Raw genomic sequence first — 23,793 nt, forward strand, 5'->3', positions numbered from 1 at the left:
TCCCCATTGTTTAAGCCAACCCATTAATTGTATTTGCTTTAGTAACAAGGAAACTAAAACATAGGCATATAAAGACGGTCCTCCCAACAACAGCAAAATACAGATCTTCTCAAGCGTACATAGATCATTCTCCATGATAGACCATATATTAGGCCAAAAACAAGTTGAAAATTGAAATCAGGGAAGTGGATGTGACTCAAGTGATTGGGTTCCCATCTACCATGTGGGATGATTCCCAGGGCCTCCTGGCAAAGGCAAGCTGGCCCGCATGGCGAGCTGGTCTGAACAGAGTGCTTGTCTGCTCAGGAGTGCTGACCCATGCAGCAAGCTGGCCTGAGAGGAGAGCTGGTGCAGCAAGATGACACAACAAAAAGAGACACAGAGGAAAGACAATAGGGGACACAGTAGACCAGGGAGCTGAGGTGGCACAAGAAATTGAGTACGTCTCTTCCACTCTGGATGGTCCCAGTATTGGTTCCTGCTGCTGCCTAAGAGAAGACAAGAAGACAAAGAAGAATGCACAGCAAATGGACACAGAGAGCAGACGATGGCGGGGGAGAGGAGAAATAAACAAGTATATAAATCTTTTTTAAAAAATTGAAATCAGACTAAGCATCCTTTCCAAACACAGTGGAATGAAGCTAGAAATCGTTAACAGAAGGAAAACTAAAAAATTCACAAATATTGTGAAATTGAATGATAAACTCAGTCAATAGGTCAAAGAAGAAATCATAAAGAAAATTGGAAAAATGTTAAGGATGAATGAAAATGAATGTACAACATATCAAAACTCATGGAATGCAGCAAAGTCAGCACCCAGAGGGAAATTTATAATATAAACACCTGCATTAAAAAAGAAGAAAGAGGGAAGTTGATGTGGCTCAAGCTGAGCTCCTGCCTACCACATGTGAGACCCTGGATATGGTTCCTGGTGTTTCCTAAAGAAGACAAGCAAGATAGCAAGCTGACAAGATGTGCAGGCATGGTAAGTAGACGCAACAAGATGATGCAACAAGAGACACAAGGAGGAAAACATAATGAGAGATATAACAAAGTGGAGGAGGGTGGTTCAAGTGGTTAGGTGCCTCCCTTCCACATAGGAGGTCCAGGGTTTTGGTCCCCATTGCCTCCTAAAAAGAAGATCAGCACACAACAAACAGACACAGCAAATGCAAACAAGGAAGGGTTGGGGAGAAATAAAAAAAAATTTTTTTGAAAAAGAAGAAAGATCTCAAACCAATAACCATATTTCATATCTTGAGGAACTAAAAAAAGAAGAAGAAACTAAACCTGAAGTTAGTAGGAGGAAGGAAATAATAAAGATTAGAGCAGAAACATATGAATTTGAGACTAGAAAAATAATTGAGAGAATCAACAAAACCAAAAGTTGGTTCTCTGAAGAGACCAATAGAAGTGATAAAACTTTAGCTAGAGTGACAAAGTGAAAAGAGAAAAGATGCAAATAACTAAAATTGGAAATGAAAATGGGGGCATTACTACTGATCTTTCAGAAATTAAAAGGATTATAAGAAGATATAATGAACTATTTTATGCCAAAAAATCAGATAATCTATAGGAAATGGAGAAATCCCTAGAAAGATGCAAATTACCTAAACTGACTTACAGAGAAGTAGAAGATCTTGACAGAGCTATAACAAGTAGATTGACTCATTAATCAAAAACCTTCCAAAAATTAAAGTCCAGGACCAGGTTGCTTCACTAGTGAAATCTTCCAAATACTCAAAGAAGAATTAAATACCAACCTTCCTCAAATTCTTCAGAAAGCAATGAAGAGGAAGGATCTCTGCCTCTCATTCTATGAGACTACTATAACCCTGATACCAATGCAAATAAAAACATGAAAAGATAATATAATTATAGACCTATTTCCCTTATGAATATAAGGGCAAAAGTCCTCAACAATATACTACTAAATAAAATCCAACAGTATATCAAAATAATTATACCCCATGACCAAATGGGATATATCTCAGAAATCCAAGGGAGGTTAAACATAAGAATATCAATCAATGTAATACACCATATTAATATAATGAAAGACAAAAATACATGGTTATCTCAATTGATATAGAAAAGGCATTTGACAAAATACTACAATATTTCATGGTAAAAACACTAAAAAAATATAAATAGAGGGTAATTTACTCAACATAATAAAGTACACATATGAAAAACCCACAGATGACATTGTCCTCAATGGTGAAAGACAGGACACCTCCCCCCTAAGGACAGGAACAAGACCAGGATGCCTGGCTTCCCCACTGCTCCTCAACATTGTATTGGACACTTTAACCAGGCAGTTAGGCAAGATAAAGAAATAAAAGGTATAAAAATCTGAAAGGAAGAAGTAAAACTATATTTGTTCTCAGATGACATGATACTTTATGTAGAAAATCCCAAAGAAACCATAAAAAAACTAGTGAGGTTCATAAATGAATTCAGCAAAGTTGCAGACTAGAAGAGGAGCACACAATAATTAGTTTGGTTTCTATGCACCAGCAAAGAAAAACCTGCAATGGAAACTAAAACAAAAACAAAACAATCCCATTCATAATAGCATCTAATAGAATAAAATATCTAGAAATAAATACTACCAAGGAAGTGAAGGACTTGAAAACTACAAAACACTGTTGAAATAAATAAAGCCTAAATAAATGGCATTACATCCTATGTTCATGGATAGGAAGTTAAAATTGTTAAGATGTCAATAGTACTGAAAGTAATCTACAGATTCAATGCAATCCCTATCACAATCCCAGTGCCTTTTTTGCAGAAATTTAAGTGTCAATCCAGAAATTCATATGGAAGTACAAGGAGGAGCCCCAAATAGTGTATTCAATTCTGTAAAAGAGATATAAAGTTGGAGAAGTCACATGTCCCTATTACAAAACTTACTACAAAACCACTGTAAACAAAACAGTGTGGTACTAGAATAAAACTAGATATGTAGACCAAGGAGATAGAACTGAAAGTCCATAATTGAGTCCTCATATCTTTGGCCAACTGATATTTTACAAGGTCCAAAATATATTAATTTGGAAATATGAGCTCTCTAAGAAATTATGCAGGGATAACTGAATGTGCAAAAGAATGAATTTTGTCCTCTAACTCACACCACAAACAAAAATTGACCCTAAATTGATCAACATCCTAAACATAAGAGCTAAAACCTTAAACTTCTTAGAAGGAAACATAAAAGAAAGCCTTCAAAACCTTGGATTTGGCATGCTTTCTTACATAACACCAAAACCATGAGCAACAAAAGAAAAAAGATTAAACAGACTTCATCAGAATATAAAAACTTTAGTACATTAAAGATTATGAAGAAAATGAAAAGACAGCCAACATTACAGGAGAAAATAATTGCTACCCATATATCTAATAAGGGTTTAATATACAGAATACATGAAGAACTCTTACAACTCAAGAACTGTGTGACAGTTTAAAGCTTTTGTGGACCCCAGAAAATCAAGTCCTTAGGGCTAATTGATTATTGGGCATGTAAAATTTTGTAGGAACCTTTGATTAAATTATTTCAGTTAAGGATCTTTGACTAGATTGAACTCACACAATTTCAGGGCACACAGGGTGAGTCTTAATCCTCTTACTGGAGTCTTTTATAAATGGAGTAATAAAAGGCCACAGATAGAAAAAACAGCTGCCAAGACAGAGAGGAATCCAGAAGCTGAAATCAACGGAACACAGAAACAGAGAGGAAGCCATTTCAGCCAGAAGCTGAAAGAAACGAGGCCTGGAGGGGAGGGGAAAGATGAGTGGATGCTACTATGTGCCTGATCACCCACAGCTGCAGGTTGGGGAGAAAGGTTTTCCTGCTGATGTCTTGATTTGGACACTTTCATGACCCTGAACCATAAGCTTTTAACATAATAAAACCCTATTGTAAAAGCCAACCCATTTCTGGTATATTGCTCCCAGCAGCTTTTAGCAAACTGAAACAACAACAAAAAGATAACCCAATTAAAAATGGGCAAAGAACTTGAATAGACATTTCTTTCAAAAGATATGCAAATGACTGATGAGGACATGAAAGTTTGCTTAACATCACTGATTGCTGTTTGAGAGGCTCTGAGAGGACTTGGAGAAAGACCTCAGCCTAGAGTAGGAGGGATCTTGACACAGCCCCAAGAAAGAATTCAAGGGCTAGTCACTTATGAAGCAGGAGAACACACTCAAGACAGAAGTGTGGGTGTGCTCATATGAGTTGCATGAGTCGTGCCTGCTGGGGCTGCGGGCACTGGTTCTTTAAGCCTGGACTCCCCCTTCTTCCCCTCCATGTAAATTAGGACTTGTAAGTCCCAATGTTATTATTTGTCTGCCTCATGCAAAAGAAGGATTGAATATTACAACTTTTTACTGGCTCTGTATTCCTCAGAGTGAGAAGGGTCCAGGGGAGGAGTCAGTGAAGCATGCGGTGGTCAGGTAATGGGTGGGCCTTTCGTCATCTGGTATCTTTTGGCACTAGGCATAATCACCAGGTAAATGCAAATCAAAAACAGAATGAGATGCCACTTTATACTTATTAGAATAACTATTCTTAAAAAACTAATTAATGGAACATAAGTCTTGGTGAGGATGTAGAGAAATAGAAATGCTTATACATTGTGATGGGATTGTAAAATGGTGCCAGCCTCTTAAAATCAGTTTGACGCTGTGATGGATTGAATCACATAGCCCACCAAAGACAAGTTCTTAATCTTTATCTGCATTCTGGGGGACAAACCCATTTGTAAATAGAGTCCCTTGAAGATGTATAATCAGATGAGATGTGGAATCAGTTGTGGGTTTTTTGTTTTTTGTTTTTTTTCCTTTAGGAGACACTAGGAACTGAATCTTCCCGTGTGGGAGGCAGGTGCTCAACTGCTGGAGCCACATCTGCTCCCTTTTTTTTCCTCGTTGTCTGCTCAGTTTGCTTTTTGTCTTTCTCATTGTTTTTGTTCATTGTCTACATGTTATCTGCTTGCTTTTTTTTTTCTTGTTGTTTTTGCTCATTGTCTGCTTGTTGTTTGTCTGTCTTCTTTAGGAAGCACAAGGAACTGAACCTGAGATCTCCCATGTGGGAGGCAGGTGCTCAACTGCTTGAGCCATATCCATTCCCTGGAATCAGCGGCTGCTTAGGTATGGCCAAACTGATTCATGGTGGTCCTTAATCTATATTACAGGAGATCTTTAAAAAGCAGAAGAGATTTGGGCACAGACATTCAGAGAATGTCACAGGCAGAAACCAGAAAAGCAGACCCAAAGGAGAGAGAGAGATCATCCTGTGACAGGAGAAAGAGATGCAAGTGAAGGAGCCCCAAAATGAGGCAGACTAGGTTAGGGAATAAAAAGGTGAATCTGGGACCTGGCAGAAAAAAGTGACCATAAACATGGGGCCATGGAGACCCCACAAGATGTCTGCCGGAAGAACCCTGCAAGAACCCCCATTCAGAATGGGATTTCATCCAGGATCAAGGAAAAGCCCTAGCTAGTCTCAAGGGGCCTTATCACTGGGCTCTCCTGGAGGATTAACAGGTAGGGTTATCAGTCACACATCAAACAACTGGGATTCCTCCCCCAACATTAGCAAAGGAACAGAATAATTAATGGTTTAAAAAGCAAGCACAGAGATTAAATTGCCTATTATACCCTTTCTCCCCCTGCCTGGACCAGCACCTAAGCAGACCTGGGGATTTGTAGTCTGTAACGGGGATTTTAATCTGAAATGGGGAGTTGTCTGTAAATCGGTCTTCTTTTACCCCCTTTTAGCCCTTTTCCTCTCTGCCTGGATTAATTTGGAAGTATACCTGGGACCCATAATCTGTTATTTTCTCCCATTTCTCTTCTCCCATTTTTTTAAAAGATGTATTTATTTATTTATTTCTCTCCCCTTCCCCCCTACCCCCCCCCACCCTGTTTGTCTGTTCTCTGTGTCTATTTACTGCGTCTTCCTCTTTGTCTGCTTCTGTTGTTGTCAGCAGCACCGGAATCTCTGTTTCTTTTTATTGCATCATCTTGTTGTGTCAGCTCTCTGTGTGGGCGGCGCCATTCTTAGGCAAGCTGCACTTTCTTTCCTGCTGGGCGGCTCTCCTTACGGGGCGCACTCCTTGCGCGTGGGGCTCCCCTACGCAGGGGACACCCCTATGTGGCAGGGCACTCCTTGCACGCATCAGCACTGCAGGTGGACCAGTTCCACCTGGTCAAGGAGGCCTGGGTTTGAACTGCTGACCTCCCATGTGGTAGACAGACGCCCTAACTACTGGACCAAGTCTGATTCCCCTCCCATTTTCTTAATAAACCACTGGCCTAACTGAACTGGCATGTACTTAAACTTTTTTTGTAACAACCAAAAATCTAGAGAAAATCCGGCAACACAAAGGATTGCAGAGAGCAAGCACCAGAACCCTACAGACTTCAATGAGAAAGCATGGTCTTGCCAACACCTTGGTTTGGGTCATCTAGCCTCCAAATTCATGAGCTAATAAATGCTTGTTGTTTAAGCTAACCCATTATGTAGTATGTATCATAGCAGCCCTGCCAAATTAAGACAGGCAGTTGTTGAACATAGAATTACAAGACAGTGCCAGTTGTCCAAAGTTTGGTCTTTTTTATTAATGGTTTCTGGATTTTTATCTTGTTCCTTTGGATTTGCCATCATTTCTTGCTTCTTTGTTTGCCTTGTAATCTTTTTTTGCACACTGTATACTGTAATATTTTGAAGTGCTGTGTATATTAGTCAGTCAAAGGGGAACTAATGCAAAACACCAGAAATCTGTTGGCTTTTATGAAAGGTATTTATTTGGGGTAGAAGCTTACATTTACCAGACCACAAGTTACTTCCCTCACCAAAGTCTGTTTCCACATGTTGGAGCAAGATGGCTGCCAACATCTGCCAGGGTTCAGGTTTCCTGGGTTCCTCTCTTCCTGGGACTTGTTTCTCTCTAGGCTCAGCTGCCCTGCTCTCTCCACAAGGCCAGCTGTAGACTATCAGGCAACCAGCTCTGTCTCTCTCCCGGGGCTCAATTCTCTGTGTTCAGCTGCTCTGCTCCTTTGTGTGCTTACTTCCCAGGCTCCAGCTCAAAATCTCCAATCTCCCTTCTCTGCAGTGCAGTTTCTCTGTGAGTCCCCACCCACCAAGGGGGAGGTGATGCAATGTCCTATTGACATGGCCCAATCAAAACCTTAATCATTATATAATCAAGTAAAAATGAAACATCTGAGTCCAATATAATCTAATATGCCTGGAGGGACAGACCAGTTTACAAACATAATCCAATATCTATTTTAAGAATTCATAAACAATATCATACTATTACATGCTGACTCTGGGATTTAGTCCCTGAACTGTCTGTTCCTTAAATTGGTATCCAGGTAGTGATATGACTGAAATTTCCTTGAGTGCCAGGAACTAACAAAAACAAACAAACCAAAGCAAAAAGCCCTTTTTACAGTCTTTGCAAATTGGTTCTGCTTTGGCTGGTGGTTTCCTTCAGGACTTAGCCCTCCTATCAATATCAGCCTGAGGTGAAGTGCAGAGTCTTCTCTTACTGAGCCTGCCTGGAGGCCTAGGGTCTTCTTTTCCTGGTCTTATGCTTGCTCCTTACTTTAGGAATTCCTCCATTTACAAGAATTTGATGGGAAGTGGATGTGACTCAAGTGATAAGGCTTCCTCCTACCATATGCTAGAACCTGGGTTTGATCCCTGGGGCCTCCTGGTGAAAAAGAAGAGAAAGCATGCTTGCATGGGGAGCCAAATGCCCATGCAATGAACTGAGTGCCTGCGCGGTGGGCCAGTGCCCATGCAAGTGAGACACGCAGCAAGATGATGATGTAACAAAAGAAAGATGATGGGGAGAGTCATGGTGAAGCGCAGCAGAGACCAGGAACTGAGGTGGCACAATTGACAGGGAAATCTCTCTCCACATCAGAGGTCCACAGGATGAAATCCCAGTGAATCCTAGAAGAGAAAGACAAGAAGAGAAGACAAAAAGAGAATCAGATGCAGAAGATCACACAGCGAATGGACACAGCAACAACAGTGGGGAAGGGAAGGGGAGGCGGTGGGAGGGGAGGGGGCAGGGGTGGGAGAGGGGAAGAAAAACATTTAAAAAAAAGAATTTGAATGCCCCCTCTACTCCTTTTGAAATAAAATTTTACCACCTCCAGGGTGATCAGTGGTATGACTTAACCCAGGTAGTCTTTTGCCCCAGGCTACTATGACTTACTTGTTTCTATTGTTGTTTTAGCTGTCTGCAGGCTGCTTCTCTGCTTTCAGGACAAATCCTGAGAGGGAAAGCTGAGACAAGTTTTCTAGTTCATTCTCTAAACTCCCATCTGATAGATTGGCACAGACATAGGGCAGCCCATATGGATTACTCTGGGATTACTCTGCACATAGGGATTACTCTGTTCTTCTGGAACAAGGACAGGGACTCACAATGGGAGTGAAGGTTGGTTCTACATTGTGCCAGGGAGGGGGTAGGTGAGGAGTTAGCAAGGGCACCATAAACTTTGCCTACCATTTTTCAGGCTACTTTTCCTTGATTGGGAATGTATCCAGTTACTTACACTTTAACTGTTTTCCAGAATTTTGAGGAAGATGGCTCTGCCAATTTTTGGTAGTTTTTCAAAGATTCAGTGGAGAGACGGTACCTTGGAGTGTCTTACACCACCATCTTGTCGACCATTGGTAATCCTTTCTTAGATGTGTAACCAAAAGTACAGTCAAGAGAAGATATTATAGATAAGTTCACTTGTTGCTGGATTTTCAGTACATTCTTGGCTAAGCAACAAAAAATGAATTTTAAGTGCAAGTCAGTTTATTTAGGCCAGTAATTTATTAAGGAAGGGAGGGAAGAGAAATGGGAGAAAAGAACAGATTATGGGTCCCAGGTAGAGATGAAAGAGGCTGAAAAGATATTAAAAGGGCTGAATTACAGACTACAGCTCCCCATTACAGATTACAAATCCCCAGGTTTACTTGCCTGCTGATCCAGGGAAGGAGAAAAAAGGCAAGAACAGGGGGAAAACATGGTTAGAACAGGGCAAGGGGAAAAAGGAAAAAAGGGCCCATTTGACTTCCACACTTGCTTTTTGAACCATTAGTTATTCTACCCCTTTGCTAATGACGGGGAGGAGTCCCAGGTGTTTGCTGTTTTGATTGATTACCCCACCCTGGGAGGGCCAATGCTAAAGCCCCTTGAGAATATCCTGGACTTCTCCCTGATTCCAGATGAAATTCTGTTCCAAATGGGGGTTGTCTCTCTTCCAGCAGCCATGTTGTGGGGTATCCATGACCATGTGAGTTTCCTGTCAGGTTCTAGATCTGTCTGTTTATTCCCTAACTAGCCTGCTTTACACTTATCAAAATTAAAACTTTGAGCATCAAAAGACACTTTCAAAATGTTACTGTAAGCACAGCTATTTCCAATAGAAGGGCCTGCTTGACCTGGCACTACAAAGGAGAAACAGGTCTCTCAGTGAGGTGATTTATTCTGAGTGCACAAGCAAGGAACAGGGGGATTCTTCCCAAAACCAGTTCCCCAAGAGAATATGAGTTGGGGTTTTTATATGCAGGGGAAGAAAAAAAAAGAAAAAAACAAGTAAAAGCTACATGGCACAGTTTTGGTAGATCAGCAAAGATGCAGGATTTCTTCAAGGATCTTGTAATGGGGAACAGGGTACATTGCTTAATTTTGTTTTTCCTCAAGCATGTTAATGCTATCCTTGGTATCCTGGTTTCAGTGATTTATCAGTCACAGTTCAGAGTTATATCTCGATGTTCACAGTTTCCATAACTCCCTTTTCTGCTGACCTCTCCAGCATGCCCATCTCTGGTCCTTAAGGAGGAAGTCACTGATTTACTGAGCCACATGGTATCCCCAGTGCCATCTGGTCTGGTTTTACAATGAGATGTTTCCTTATTCCTGTGAGTGTAACTGAAAAGGTCTAGCTACTTTCTTAAGTACAAGACACCAACAAGCTGTTGAGGGAAGATTAATGGACAACCAGCTCAACACCTTCTAGGAAGGGGTATTAGAGATTTTATAACTGCTTATGTGGAGAAAATTCTTAATATACGATTTTCCAACAGTGAAAAGACAATCCACAGAAAATATTTACAAATCATATATCTCATAAGAATATATAAAGGTGGCAGACTTGGCCCAGTGGTTAGGGCATCCGTCTACCACATGGGAGGTCCGCGGTTCAAACCCTGGGCTTCCTTGACCCGTGTAGAGCTGGCCCATGCGCAGTGCTGATGTGCGCAAGGAGTGCCCTGCCACGCAGGGGTGTCCCCCGCATAGGGAGCCCCACGCGCAAGGAGTGCGCCCCGTAAGGAGAGCCGCCCAGCGTGAAAGAAAGTGCAGCCTGCCCAGGAATGGCGCCGCACACACGGAGAGCTGACACAAGATGACGCAACAAAAAGAAACACAGATTCCCATGCCGCTGATAACAACAGAAGCCAACAAAGAAGACACAGCAAATAGACACAGAGAACAGACAACTGGGGTGGGGGGTGGGGGGGAGATAAATAAATAAATCTTAAAAAAGAGTATATAAAGAACTCTTACACTTCAACAACCAAAAGATCAATCCAATTTAAAAATGGGCAAAGGACTTGAGTAGACATTTTTCCAGGAGTTATATAAATGGCCAATAAGCACCCTAAAAGGGGCTCAACATCATTAGTTGTTAGGTAAATGCAACTAAAAACTACACTGAGATACCACTTCATATCTACTAGCAAGTGTATCATTTTAAAAATGGAAATTTTTTAAAAGATTTATTTTATTTATTTCTACCCACCCCTTGTTTTTTGCACTTGCTGTGTCTGTTGTCTTCCTTGTTTCTTTTGGAGGCACTGGAAACTGAACCAGGGACCTCCAAATGGGATGGAAGTGCCTAATCACTTAAGCCACCTCCATTCCCTGCTTTGTTGTGTCTCTCATTGTGTGGTTTTTTTAAAAGGTTTATTTTCCCCCATTGTCTGCTCCCTGTGTCCACCTGCTTTGTGCTCTTCTGTGTCCACTAGCATTCTTGTCCTGTGGCACCGGGAAACTGTCGTGTTTTTTTTGTTGCATCACCTTGCTGCGTCAGCTCTCCATGTATGTGGTGCCACTCTCTCCTTGTGGGACATCCCTACACATGGGACACCCCTGCATGGCACAGCACTCCTTGTGCACAGCAGCACTGTGCGTGGGTCAGCTCACCACATGGGTCAGGAGGCCCTGGGTATCAAACCCTGGACCCTCCATATGGTAGGTGGACACTATCAGTTGAGCCACAACCACTTCCCTCTCACTGTGTTTTTCTTCTTGTGTCTCTTGTTGTGTCAGCTTGCCATGCCTGCCTGTTGCACCAGCTTGCTGTTTTCTTCAGGAGGCACCGGTAACCAAACCAGGGACTTCTCATGTTGTAGGTGGTAGCTCAATCACTTGAGCCATATCCGCTTCCCTAAAAATGTAAATTAAAAAGGGGAGAGAAATAAATTTAAAAAATAATAAATCTTTAAAAAAAAGTGTTGACACAGATGTAAAGAAATTTGAATGCTCTTGCATTCCTGGTGATACTGAGCAAGTGTGGGTTCTTTCTTCCTGATACACCCTAAAGACCAATTCCTGAGACACTGGGGTTTCAAAGATAGAGTTTACTTGTTTGTGAACGCAAAGGAGGTCAGTGGACTTAAGTAGCCCAAATACTGCCTCCTGAATCTTCAGAAATTCCAATATTTTATAATATCAGGATTCTATTGAGTAATTGGGGTGGAGCTGGCACAGGTTTCCTCATTAATAAACATTAAGGGGCTAAACAAGATGGGGGTTGGACACCAAACTAGGTGAGTCAAAATGTTCTGGGATAGGAGAGTAGAGAAAAGGTTTTCCATATGGATATTAAACAGGAGGGTGGGGTGGTTACCATCACAATAATAAGCATTCAAAAGGGTGATCCTCATTTGTAAACATGGGTAGATCAATCTAGCATTACCATCTCAATAGTAAGCATGCGCAAGTATGAGGCTAAATCCAGAGTAACCATAAACAGGAGTGAGACCACTCTAGCTAGCTTCAGTAATTTCAGGTATTAATTTTTTGCTATTGGTAATAGTACCTGCATAACAATTCATTAATCATAATTGTTTATTAATTTCTAACCTCAGGAAGTGGACTTGGCTCAATGGATAGAGCATCCACCTACCACATGGAGGGTCCACAGTTCAAACCCAGGGCCTCCTTGACCCATGTGGAGCTGGCCCATGCACAGTGCTGATGCGCGCAAGGAGTGCCCTGCCACGCAGAGGTGCCCCAGCATAGGGGAGCCCCATGTGCAAGGAGTGTGCCCTGTAAGGAGAGCTGCCCAGGAGTGGTGCTGCACACACAGAGAGCTGACATAGCAAGATGATGTAAGAAAAAGAGACACAGATTCCTGGTGCCACTGACAAGAATAGAAGCAGACACAGAAGAACACACAGTGAATGGACACAGAGAACAGACAACTGGGGCAGGGGGTGGGGGAGGGAAGGGGAGAGAAATTTTTAAAAAAATCTTTAAAAAAAATTTCTAACCTCAGTTACACTGACAGTGTTGCTGGATTTTCTCCAGGTTCTTGGCTATGCTACAAAAAATGAATTTTAAGTGCAAGTCAGTTTAGTTAGGCCAGTAATTTATTAAGGAAGAGAGGAAAGAGAAACGGGAGAAAATAACAGATTATAGGTTCCAGGTAGAGAAGAATGAGCTGAAAAGAGATAAAGAGAGGTACTTTACAGATTACAATTCCTCATTAATAATTACAAAATGCCCAGGTTTACTTGTGTGCTGCTCCATGAAGGGGGAAAAAGGCAAAAACAGGGTTGATTTGGCTTTTGGCACTTGCTTTTTAAGCCATTAATTATTCTGCCCCTTTGCTAATGTCAGGGGAGGAATCCCAGTTGTTTGCTCTTTTGATTGGTTATTCTACCCATCAATCCCCTGGGAGGGCCCAATGATAAGGTTCCTGGAGAATATCTGGGGCTTCTCCTGACTTTCAGAGGAAATCTTGTTCCAAATGGGGGTTCTTGCAGGCTCTTCCAGCAGCCATCTTGTGGGGTATTCACGGTCACATGTTTAATGGTGGTGGTTTTTCTGCCAGGTTCCAGAAATGTCTATTGATTCCCTAATTTACTAGCCAGCCTCAACTCCCCACTCACAGTGTTTATACCTTTATTCTTTTTTAAAAATATATTCTTAACTTATTTTTAAAGGATACTTAGATTACATAAAATGTTACATAAAAAAATATAAGGGATTCCCATATGCCCTACTCCCCACACCTCCTACCCTTCCCCACATTAACAACTTCTTTCATTGTGTGGTACATTCATTGCAATTGATGAACACATTTTGGAACATTGCCACTAATCATGGATTATAATTTACATTGTAGTTTACTCTTTCTCCAACTCAATTCTGTATATGGCCATATATATAATGACCCACATCTGTCGCAGCAGGACAATTTCAAGTCCTGAAATTGCCTCCATACTACACCTGTGTCCCTCTCACTGACTTCAGCACTTCCAGTGGCCACTGTCTCCACATCAATAATATAATTTCTTCCATTGCTAGAATCACATTAAGTCTATAGTAGAATACCAGTAAAGTCCACTCTAATCCATATTTTATTCCCCAATCCTGAGGATTCTGGGATAGTGATGCACATTCCACCTCTAATTGAGAGGGTGATTGAGTCCCATATGGCTGATGGATGGGACTCTCTTGTTTGCAGTTGTAGACTCTCTCAGTTCCTTGGTGTAGTGGTTTTCCATCCTCACCTCCTTGTTAGTTGTCTTGGGTGAGTCCAATGAACTGGGGAGAATGTGTTGCCACTCTGCTGAGGCTCAGAACCCAGCTGACACATGGACACCCCAAAGATTCAAGTCTCTTGGACATACACCTACCAACTCCAGCACCAACTATAGGTTCAAATAAAGGGGACAGAAGAGGCATGTGTAGAGATGTCATATCTGAGTCCAACTCTGTCACACAAGGGAGCACAAAACCCAAAATAGAGCCCACTGGTGAGGCACCAACCACCAGAGCTATCTACCATGACCATAGGACCTGGGCATCTCCAGAGCTCTCAAAAGCACCACTGCTTGGGGTAGTCTCTACTTTGGCTGTCTGAGATCCTGCTGAGACATGCATAAGCATCACCTCTGGGAAGACCTCCCAATTCATTTTGAGGCCTCTTAGCCATATAAACTCACTTGTCTTTACTTTTCCGCCTTTCATTCAAGGTCTTTTTCCAGTTGCATTGCTTGTTGGTGTTTGGTAATAATCCCTCAGTGCCAGGGAGGCTCATCCCTGGGAGTCATGTCCCACATTGAGAGGAAGGTAATGCATTTATATGCTGAGTTTGGCTTAGAGAGAGGCCACATTTGAGCAACAGGGAGGCTATCAGAAGATAACTCTAGGGCACCTGACAACACTAGGCTATGTTGCACCTTCAAGAACAAAGGCTAACAAGGATAGTCTTAAGTTTATATCTAGGGTCCATCAATGGACACTAGTCATTGCCCCTGCACTTGGGTGACTGTTGCTGTTCCATTTGAGAATGTGGCAGAGCTCCCCAGGATGGGAACTCAACATTCTTTTAGTTCTTTTCTTTTTTTAAAGATTTATTTATTTATTTATTTATTTATTTTTCTCTCCTTCCTCCCCTCCCCTCCCCCCCCGGTTGTCTGTTCTCTGTGTCTATTTGCTGCATCTTCTTTGTCTGCTTCTGTTGTTGTCAGTGGCACGGGAATCTGTGTTTCTTTTTGTTGCGTCAGCTCTCCATGTGAGTGGCACCATTCCTGGGCAGGCTGCACTTTCTTTTGTGCTGGGCGGCCCTCCTTATGGGAGGCACTCCTTGTGCACGGGGCTCCCCTATGCAGGGGACACTCCTGCGTGGCAGGGCACTCCTTGCATGCATCAGCACTGCGCATGGGCCAGCTGCACACGGGTCAAGGAGGCCCGGGGTTTGAACCGTGGACCTCCCATGTGGTAGATGGATGCCCTAACCACTGGGCCAAGTCTGTCACCCTCTTTTAGTTCTTGTGTGAATCTCTATCCACTGTTGCAATGCCTCATGAACACTTGAACACATTTATATACTTTATATGTTTGGTCAGGTGAACTTCCTCCCATGTATCCTCCCATCATTGACACCCCACACCAACGATCCTCCCCTGCCATAGTTGTAACCCTTCTGTGATCCAAAACCTAAAAAATGAAGCCCAGATAATCACCAAATACAGTTATTAGGAAAATGAAATAATAATGATAGGTTTAAACATAAGAAATTAAATTTAGAACAATTTAGAAAAAAAAACTAAAATAAAGTAAAAGAATTGGGATGTTAAAGAATAATGAGGGAAACGGACTTTGGCCCGTGGTTAGGGCATCCGTCTACCATATGGGAGGTCGGCGGTTCAAACCCCGGCCTCCTTGACCCGTGTGGAGCTGGCCATGCTCAGTGCTGATGCGCGCAAGGAGTGCCTTGCCACGCAAGGGTGTCCCCCGCGTGGGGGAGCCCCACGCGCAAGGAGTGCGCCCGTGAGGAGAGCCGCCCAGCACGAAAAAAAAGAGCAGCCTGCCCAGGAGTGGCGCTGCCCACACTTCCCGTGCCGCTGACGACAACAGAAGCGGACAAAGAAACAAGACGCAGCAAACAGACACCAAGAACAGACAAAAGGGAGGGGGGGGAAAAGGAATTAAATAAATAAATAAATCTTTTTAAAAAAAAAAAAAAAAGAATAATGAAAAATAATTTTGGAAATTTTTTGACATTTTGCCTTTCATCACTTTAATATCCATCATCCTGTGTGTACATGGGGTTTTCTTCCATTTCTTCCCCAGTGTCTTACTTTTTTTTTTCCATTTTGTCTTCAAAGAAGTTTTTTTTTTAAAGATTATTTATTTATTTAATTCCCCCCCCCCCCAGTTGTCTGTTCTCTGTGTCTATTTGCTGCATCTTGTTTCTTTGTCCGCTTCTGTTGTCATCAGCGGCACGGGAAGTGTGGGCGGCGCCATTCCTGGGCAGGCTGCACTTTCTTTCATGCTGGGCGGCTCTCCTTACGGGGCACGCTCCTTGTGCGTGGGGCTCCCCTAGGCAGGGGACACCCGTGCATGGCACAGCACTCCTTGCGCGCACCAGCACTGCACATGGGCCAGCTCCACACGGGTCAAGGAGGCCCGGGGTTTGAACTGCGGACCTCCCATGTGGTAGACAGACGCCCTAACCACTGGGCCAAGTCCGTTTCCCCAGAGAAGTTTTAGGTCACAGTAAAGTCACATACAGAATGTAAGGGGCTCTTATACACCCAACATCCTCTTCCCTTTACCCCCTCCCTTTATTCTTAAAGGGGTGCTGAAGGATTATGGTCGTTCTTCTGTAGCTGCTTCCTGCTGGTTAGTGGCAGTAGGCCCTACCTGACAAAACCCCCTGGCTGTTCTATCTTGGTTGGAAAATGAATCTGGCATTTTCCATATGGGTGGAGCTGGATAAAATCCCATTTCTGGAAGAAATAAACTTAATTAGAATTTTGAGGATATAGGGTCCCCTTAAAAGGATACTGGATCACAAAAGTAGAAAAGGCCAGGTGCTATAAAGGCTGCATCTTCCCCAAGTTGGTGGGCTTTATTTTGCAGGTTTTGGATGCTGTTTATGACTATTTCAGAGTGATTTACATAGAGATGGCATTCTTCCTTAAGGAAGAGGCATGTTTGTCCCTGTGCTGCATTCACCATGTTAAGTCCCCTGTGATTTTGTAGCACCACAGCAGCAAGAGAGTCTGTTTGCTGTTTTAGAGCTTCTAAGGCATGGCTGGTTTCTTTTATGTTGTTAGTTACCTCTGGGGAGTGATTGTAATAGATAATAGTGTTTGGTATAAATTGCCAATCCCAGTTTACCATTGTGGTGGTTATGCTTATGACAACTAAGAGGGAATGAGAAGAGGCATTGCCCTTTTAGTTATTGTTGAGGAAGAAACTACAGGAAATGAAAACAGACAAGGTTTCTTAAGGGGTGCCTGGCTTACCCTCTCCTAGCAATAGGTATTTGGGCTAGAGTTAGGGGAGAAGCTGGCTTTGATACAAACGCTACTTAGCTTTTTCTTTTGAAGAGGTATTTCAGGCCACCAATGACTGGCACTTGTACGTCCTGTCAGGTGCTTCTGGTGAACTGGCACTTCTTTGGGCAGCTGGCAATCTTTAACTTTAATAGCTATGGGAGTGATCAGAACTACAGAGTAAGTAAGGTTCCTTCCATTTTGGCTCTAATTGAGAATGAGACTTCTTTTCTTGCCAAGTTTTGATCAGAACCTGGTTTCCAGGTCCTAGGTGAGGAAAGGACCATCTTCCTTGAGAGGAAAGGACCATCTCAAAGGGGCAAAGCTGACGTGGGTCCTAGCCACCTCATTTGCTATTTCCCATCTGGTGGGAAATGCTTAGCCCTGGCAGTATGACAAGAAGGTTTGCCAGTCCACCCCAGGACATGAGTGGGCAGGTTCTGGAATAAGGGCTAGGAGGGAGACCTGGGTTAAGCATGTCTTTCACCTGGTGTGGGTTAAACACTGAGGGGTCACCCCAAGTTAATTTGGAGGCTTTTTAAAATTAAAAAGGCTGTTGCCCCCATTGCTCTCAGGCAAGGTGGCCATTTTTTATCTTATAGGCATGATCGTTAATTACTTAGAAAATGAAGTTTACCACGACTTTTAACATATTTGATATCCCTCTGCATATGGTCTAGAATAGCAAAGATACCACCATAATCATCAGACATATATCTAGAATAGGAGAGATATAGGTACAGTACTTACTACTAATTAATACTAATTAAGTATTAATTTAATACTAATCAGACACTACCCAATGCATAAGTTTCTCTTTGAGCTGCAATTTATAGATCTAAGCTCCAGGTTTGCAATACCATACATATTCTCTCCATGGGAGCAGGCCATAAGGCCAATTGTGTTTAAGTTCTATTTACATCACTCTGGTAATCATTGCTCCACTTGGCATGTCCTTCCCACAGCCAGCATGCTGCAGCACTGTTGAACCTAGAAAGAAGCTAGGAAAGTAGGCTCCAGTATTCCACTGGTCTAGTGCATAGTGCCCTTCAGCACCATGAAACAGTGCCAGTTTGGAGGTGATATCTATTGTACATTGGACGATTTTGAGCCATCGCTGGCTGCTGCAAGAGTCCAAACTGCAGCATAGTCTCCACCCACTTCAGGAGCACAACCAGAGATGTAGTAGATACATTTATTGTTTTAGGGCTCAGCAACCAACCTAGCCAATAACCAAAATGGAAAGGCAAAATGCTGTGTATTGAAGGCCTGGTTTGAATGTACAAGAGAATTTGACAATACTGAAGTCTATCTCTTCTGAGTTTTATACAATTTCTAAACTCTTCTAATGCAGTGTGTAACATATCAGATTACCTTAACTTTTTAGTACTTGGCTTTTTACATCTACACCTTTACCATAAAGAAGTTAATTAGCAGGTATTTTATTTTAGCAGCACAGGAAAAATGACTTTTTCCATTATTTTATGAAAACTGAAGATTCCCAATGGAATGAAGATGATCTTTCCTTATCACCACTTGAATATACAGATTTAAATTGCCTCTGACAGGTTTCCCTGCTATAAAGTTGCTTTTTGCCATTAATACCATTTTTAATAAATGGTTTCCTGGAATTAGCAATTCAATTGCTTCCGTTTAGAAGATGCTTTCACAAACTTTTTTACAATTAACTATAACCACATAGACAGGTTGATTTACCTTAGAATTAGCCACCAAAGGAGTTTATTTTATTCATTTAAGGAAGGTAGATCTACATTTCTTTTTTCTTTTAGATTTATTTTATTTATTTATTCCCTTCCCCTTGCTGCTCGCTTGCTATCTGCTCTGTGTCCATTCACTGTGCATTCTTCCGTGTCTGCTTGTCTCTCTTTGTTGAGCTATCTTGCTGTGCCAGATCTCTGCAGGCGCAGGCCTGTCAGCTCTCCATGGGCACGGGCCAACTTGCCTTCATAAGGAAGCCCTGGGAAGCAAACCCAGGGCCTTCCATATGGTAGACAGGAGCCCAATTGGTTGAGCCACATCTGCTTCCTACATTTCTTTTAACTTTATTTCATTAGAAATGAACTTACAACTTTTGTCATCTTAAAGATTTAATACATACAATGCCAATTCATTTTTGTGGTATTTTATATACCTAGGGAGATAACACTTAAGCTAAATAAAGTTGAAACTGTTATAATTTATGCAAGGAATGTTCTTTTTCCTTCCCTTACAGGAGGCTAAAACCTCTTTAATAAAATTCTAAAACTGTGAATAATCTTAAAAGCATACTCACTGCTAGGTCCTAGAAAATGCCTTAATTTATTTTAAAAGATCTTTCCATAGCTTTCAAGGACTTTTTCTTTACTTTTTGAAATTTGATAATAGGATTATTATCCATCCTTATTTTAAGCTATTAAAAAGTTTAAATTGGAAATTAGAGGACCTTAATTCCTCAGTCTAGAAGATAGAGTTTTAAACTGTCACACTTTGTCTCCACAGCTCTTATAAAGAGGAGGCCTTGGGAGTAGGGCAGGTTAAAGAGCTTAGGAAAAACTTTTTCTTTTGCCAATAGCTTCTATATCCGGATTTCTATATTACCTTTCCTTCCTGCTCATTATTTACATGTAAAACTGCATATTTGATTCTACAATTTGAATAGAGCTCATTCAAGAATTTTCATTTTGTCAATTTGATAATACCATTCCCATGTATAAGATAAATATTGAGCAAATAGGCAGACTTGAATAGGGAGTTTGACACAGAAATACAGAACTCACTGTTATAATTTTCATTCTCTTACAAGATAAGTTTAAGTGTAAATTAACATTTAAAAGATTTCTTTGAAGGCTCTTTTAAATTATTTTAATTTGCACTGTGACCATGCAGTTTTGCAAAAGAATTTCATTCCTTAACTATTGGCTTATAACTGAAACGTCTCCAATGCTTTAATACAATTTTCCTTTGCTGCAGAACTTTGCTTATTTCCCACTTTGACTTTGGCAGACTTTGGATGAGCCAGACTAATTCTGTGTATACTCACTAAGCCTATTGAGACCTCAGGGAAAGTGGTTTCTCTCATGAATTGCTGCTTTTAGGAACCCCCAACACTTCCCTCACTTCCTGGAGATAACAGAACACTGGTAGCTGCTGGACTCCAATGGTTGAGAATTCTATCAGGCAGCAATTTAGTCCACACTTGAAGCCATAAAAGAAAGCAGAATACCAGTAGAAAGACAGGAGACAGGGATGTGTTAAGTTTGTCTTCCCCTGAGCCATAGGGGGCAGAAGCAGTCATGAAATAACCATAAGCAAAGGCAAGGGGTGAGTCTAGGCCTGAAGTGACCATAAACAAAGGTAAATTCAGTTTAGGATTACATTTACAATAGTAGGTTTAGGCTAAATCTACCTGGTTATAATTTCAGTTATTATCCATCTTGTTAGAGGCTTGCAATAATTAACAAGCTGTAGCTCAGTTTACCATGATATCCATTGGGGAAAGGCTAACCCCTTCCCCCATAAGCCTATGGGCATGGGCACTTCCCCACAGGTTAAACAAAGAAACCACATAGAGATGGGAGTAAAGAGAGATGGAGACCTACCCTACCTGCAAATCAGAGGGAGATGGAAACCTTCACTACCTACATATCAGAGGGAGATGAAAACCTTCAGTACCTGCAGCATTCCAAGAAACCATAACTACCTAACCCTCTAGCTACATCTGGGAAAATTTTCACCTCTAGGGCTTCCTATTGGTCCCTGCACCTCACTTGGACCCTCAACCCCCTCCCACCAACTATCCTTTTCCTGCCTAGGAAATTCAAATCCCCCCATTCCCGGAGTGGGCTGAAGTCTCTCTTCAGACCTCCACCATGCTGGTGGGGGGGGCTGAAGTCTGTTCTTCAGACCCCCTCAATTGAACGTCTCAATAAATTGTCTGCCTGTGGTCATGTCAGTCTCTGTATCCCAGTGAACACCGTTTTTCTCCAACACTTCTGCTGTTTTAGACTATAAAGTCATCTATATAATGATCTTAATGCTTAATTATAGTTTATAGTAAGTTTTTACTTTAAGGCGAATTGGGTACTTTTATTAACTAAGTCACAAGAATTTTATTAATAATAACTTTGCTAAGTTTTTTGCTTTTCTAACAGTTGAACCAATTCCATTTATGATTTATACATTAAATCCAATTACAAGACAGTATTGACATTTAAAAACTCATTTTTAGATTACCTTTCACATTTATCCAATTTGTGACAGGTGAACCCCAACTCTGATTTCCTAGGCACAAACAAGACAAGGTTAAACACAGATTTCAAAGTTGAACACAAAAGTAAGCACAGATTAAAACAGAAGAGAGATTTTATACCCTTAGCATTTTCTAGGAACATTTTTTATCCTAATTGATGGCATATGAGGTTTCTTATTCCAGGGGAGATTAGTAGCCAACCTGGTTTTGATCCCCATTCATATCCCTTAATAGGCACAACCAAGTTTAAAACTGAGAAGGCTGTCTCTGAAAGGGAGTTTATGAAAGTTTGAGATGTATTTCCTCATTTCTTTAAGGAGACATGACATGAAGTTGCTGGCCCTCATGTCTGTCTGCCCTCCTCTCTTACACTGATTTAACTGGAATTCAGGGTCCCATACAGAGATTGCTTTTGGCTATACTGTGGCCACATAGACCAGCAGTAGGCAAAGTTTCCTGATCTCTGAGAAGACACTCCTATGGGGAGCCTGCTGGTAGGCTAGAGACCATTCCCATTATTCTAGGAAGAATGAAGAAGTGCTTTTTAGTGTACTAACCCAGCATCCCAGAATCCAAATCTGCCTACAACGTTTACCACTCCAAATAATTGGGAGCTGATGGTCTGGTCTTAAAGTCATGAGTATTTAATCCAGAGCCCTACCAACGGACATTCTTGTGGCTGACCTAGATCTTGGGAGACACCTGAAAATCCCAAACTTCAGACCAAATCACCCAAGCCAAATTGGTGGGAGATATTGGGAGCAGTTACCCAAACTGAAGCACCTGAGCTAAGTCTCAGGGGACATTTGATTGGTCTCTGAACCGAAGAGCCTAAGGCCTTAAAGTCTTGGGGGAAAATCACAGAACCCCCACTGCCAGGCATTGCCAGGGCATCCTGGACTTGGGCAATGCCCAGAGTGTATTTTGGACTAAAGCTACCAAGTTGTGCATTACTCCTCCTTAGAAAAGGGGCGAAAACTTCTTCCACCTATTCTTACAAAGGTCTTTAAAAGTAATCTTAGTTTATGACTCTACTACCTGGGAGTTTCCCAGTTAAACCAGCCATCAAAGGCCATTAAGGGATTAGAGATCAGTTGTGCCAGCTAAGAGGACTTGGGGCCCTAGGGCATCCTGAAGCAATAACCTCCTGCCCTGTGGGCAGAACCAGAACTTCATTAGTAAATGCATTTTCAGTTTCTAAGACATTCCAGAGCATTTTACAAACCCTTAATGAGAAATTCCATAGTAGGAAGTGGGAAGCTTAAATGTGGACTCAAAGTTAATTATGAACAGAGCCCTGGCCCATGACTCCCCTGGGAAAGGGAATGTGGGCCACCCCATAGCATTCACCTCGGCCCTGCCTGCCACTGCCTTCCCATCCCATCCCAGACCAGGTGGCCAGCTGTGGTCAATAGGAAGGCAGGCTGGTGAGGCTCGGAGCATGGGGTGACTCAAGTCCTTGCTCTCCACCATTGCTGCTGCCACTGAAGGGAGAGGGCAGGAGAAAGCATTGGCAGCCAGGCCAGGGGGCAAAGATGGTGGCTACTAAAAAGGCTTGAAAAAGCTGCTTCACTGCACCTGGAACTCGGCCCAGGAACCCCTGCCTTCAGCCCTCTCCCTGTAACCCTGCCTTCCTTGCAGGGTCATATCTAACAAGCCTGTGTACACAGTGCAGCCACAGAAAGGTCCCACACCCTGGCCTCCTCCCTCCTGGGATTATGTCCTATGGGGGACAGTAGGCGAACTCATTTAAAATGGATAAGCAGGGAAGCAGACTTGGCCTAGTGGTTAGGGCGTCCGTCTACCACATGGGAGGTCTCCGGTTCAAACCCCAGGCCTCCTTGACCCATGTGGAGCTGGCCCACATGAAGTGCTGATGCGCGCAAGGAGTGCTCTGCCATGCAAGGAGTGCACCCAGTAAGGAGAGCCGCCCCACGCGAAACAAAATGCAGCCTGCCCAGGAATGGTGCCGCACACAGGGAGAGCTGACAGGACAAGATGATGCAACAAAAAGAAACAGATTCTCATGCTGCTGACAACAACAGAAGCGGACAAATAAGAACACGCAGCAAAGGACAGAGAATAGACAACTGGGGGGGGGGGGGAGGGGAGAGAAATAAATAAAATAAATCTTTAAAAAAATAAAAATAAAATGGATAAGCAAAAAAGGGCATTAAACAGGCTGTAATTCATAGTTTGACTCACTCCTGGCTGGCAGTTGCCAAAAGCAGAAATGTAAAATGGTGTAGCTGAGGTGGATAAAGAGTTTGGTGGTGCCTCACAAAGTTGAACATAATATTACCATACGACCCAGAAATTCTACTCCTACCTATGTAACTGGATTCTATTTAGGTTCTTGGCTATGCTGCAGAAATGAATTTCAAAATATGCTGGGTGAGTTAGGCTAGTAATTTATTCAGGTAGGAATAGAAGAGAA

At 42.2% G+C, this 23,793-nt stretch overlaps 1 long non-coding RNA gene across 2 annotated transcripts in view; it reads right to left on the reverse strand.

Moving 5' to 3' along the window:
- Positions 1-6,793: 6,793 nt before the first annotated feature.
- LOC131274205 (uncharacterized) overlaps positions 6,794-23,793 on the reverse strand; it is a 28,250-nt gene continuing 11,250 nt past the window's right edge. Inside the window, exons 2-4 of one of the 2 annotated variants that reach the window (XR_009181403.1) lie at positions 21,341-21,388; positions 8,244-11,475; positions 6,794-7,975 (exon numbers count right to left, since the gene is read on the reverse strand). This is a non-coding gene — a long non-coding RNA (uncharacterized lncRNA). The remainder of the gene's footprint in view (positions 7,976-8,243; positions 11,476-21,340; positions 21,389-23,793) is intronic. The other variant, XR_009181404.1, reaches the window with a different exon arrangement.

This window comes from Dasypus novemcinctus, chromosome 18, assembly GCF_030445035.2.
Source record: "Dasypus novemcinctus isolate mDasNov1 chromosome 18, mDasNov1.1.hap2, whole genome shotgun sequence".
Classification (NCBI taxonomy): Eukaryota; Metazoa; Chordata; class Mammalia; order Cingulata; family Dasypodidae; genus Dasypus; species Dasypus novemcinctus.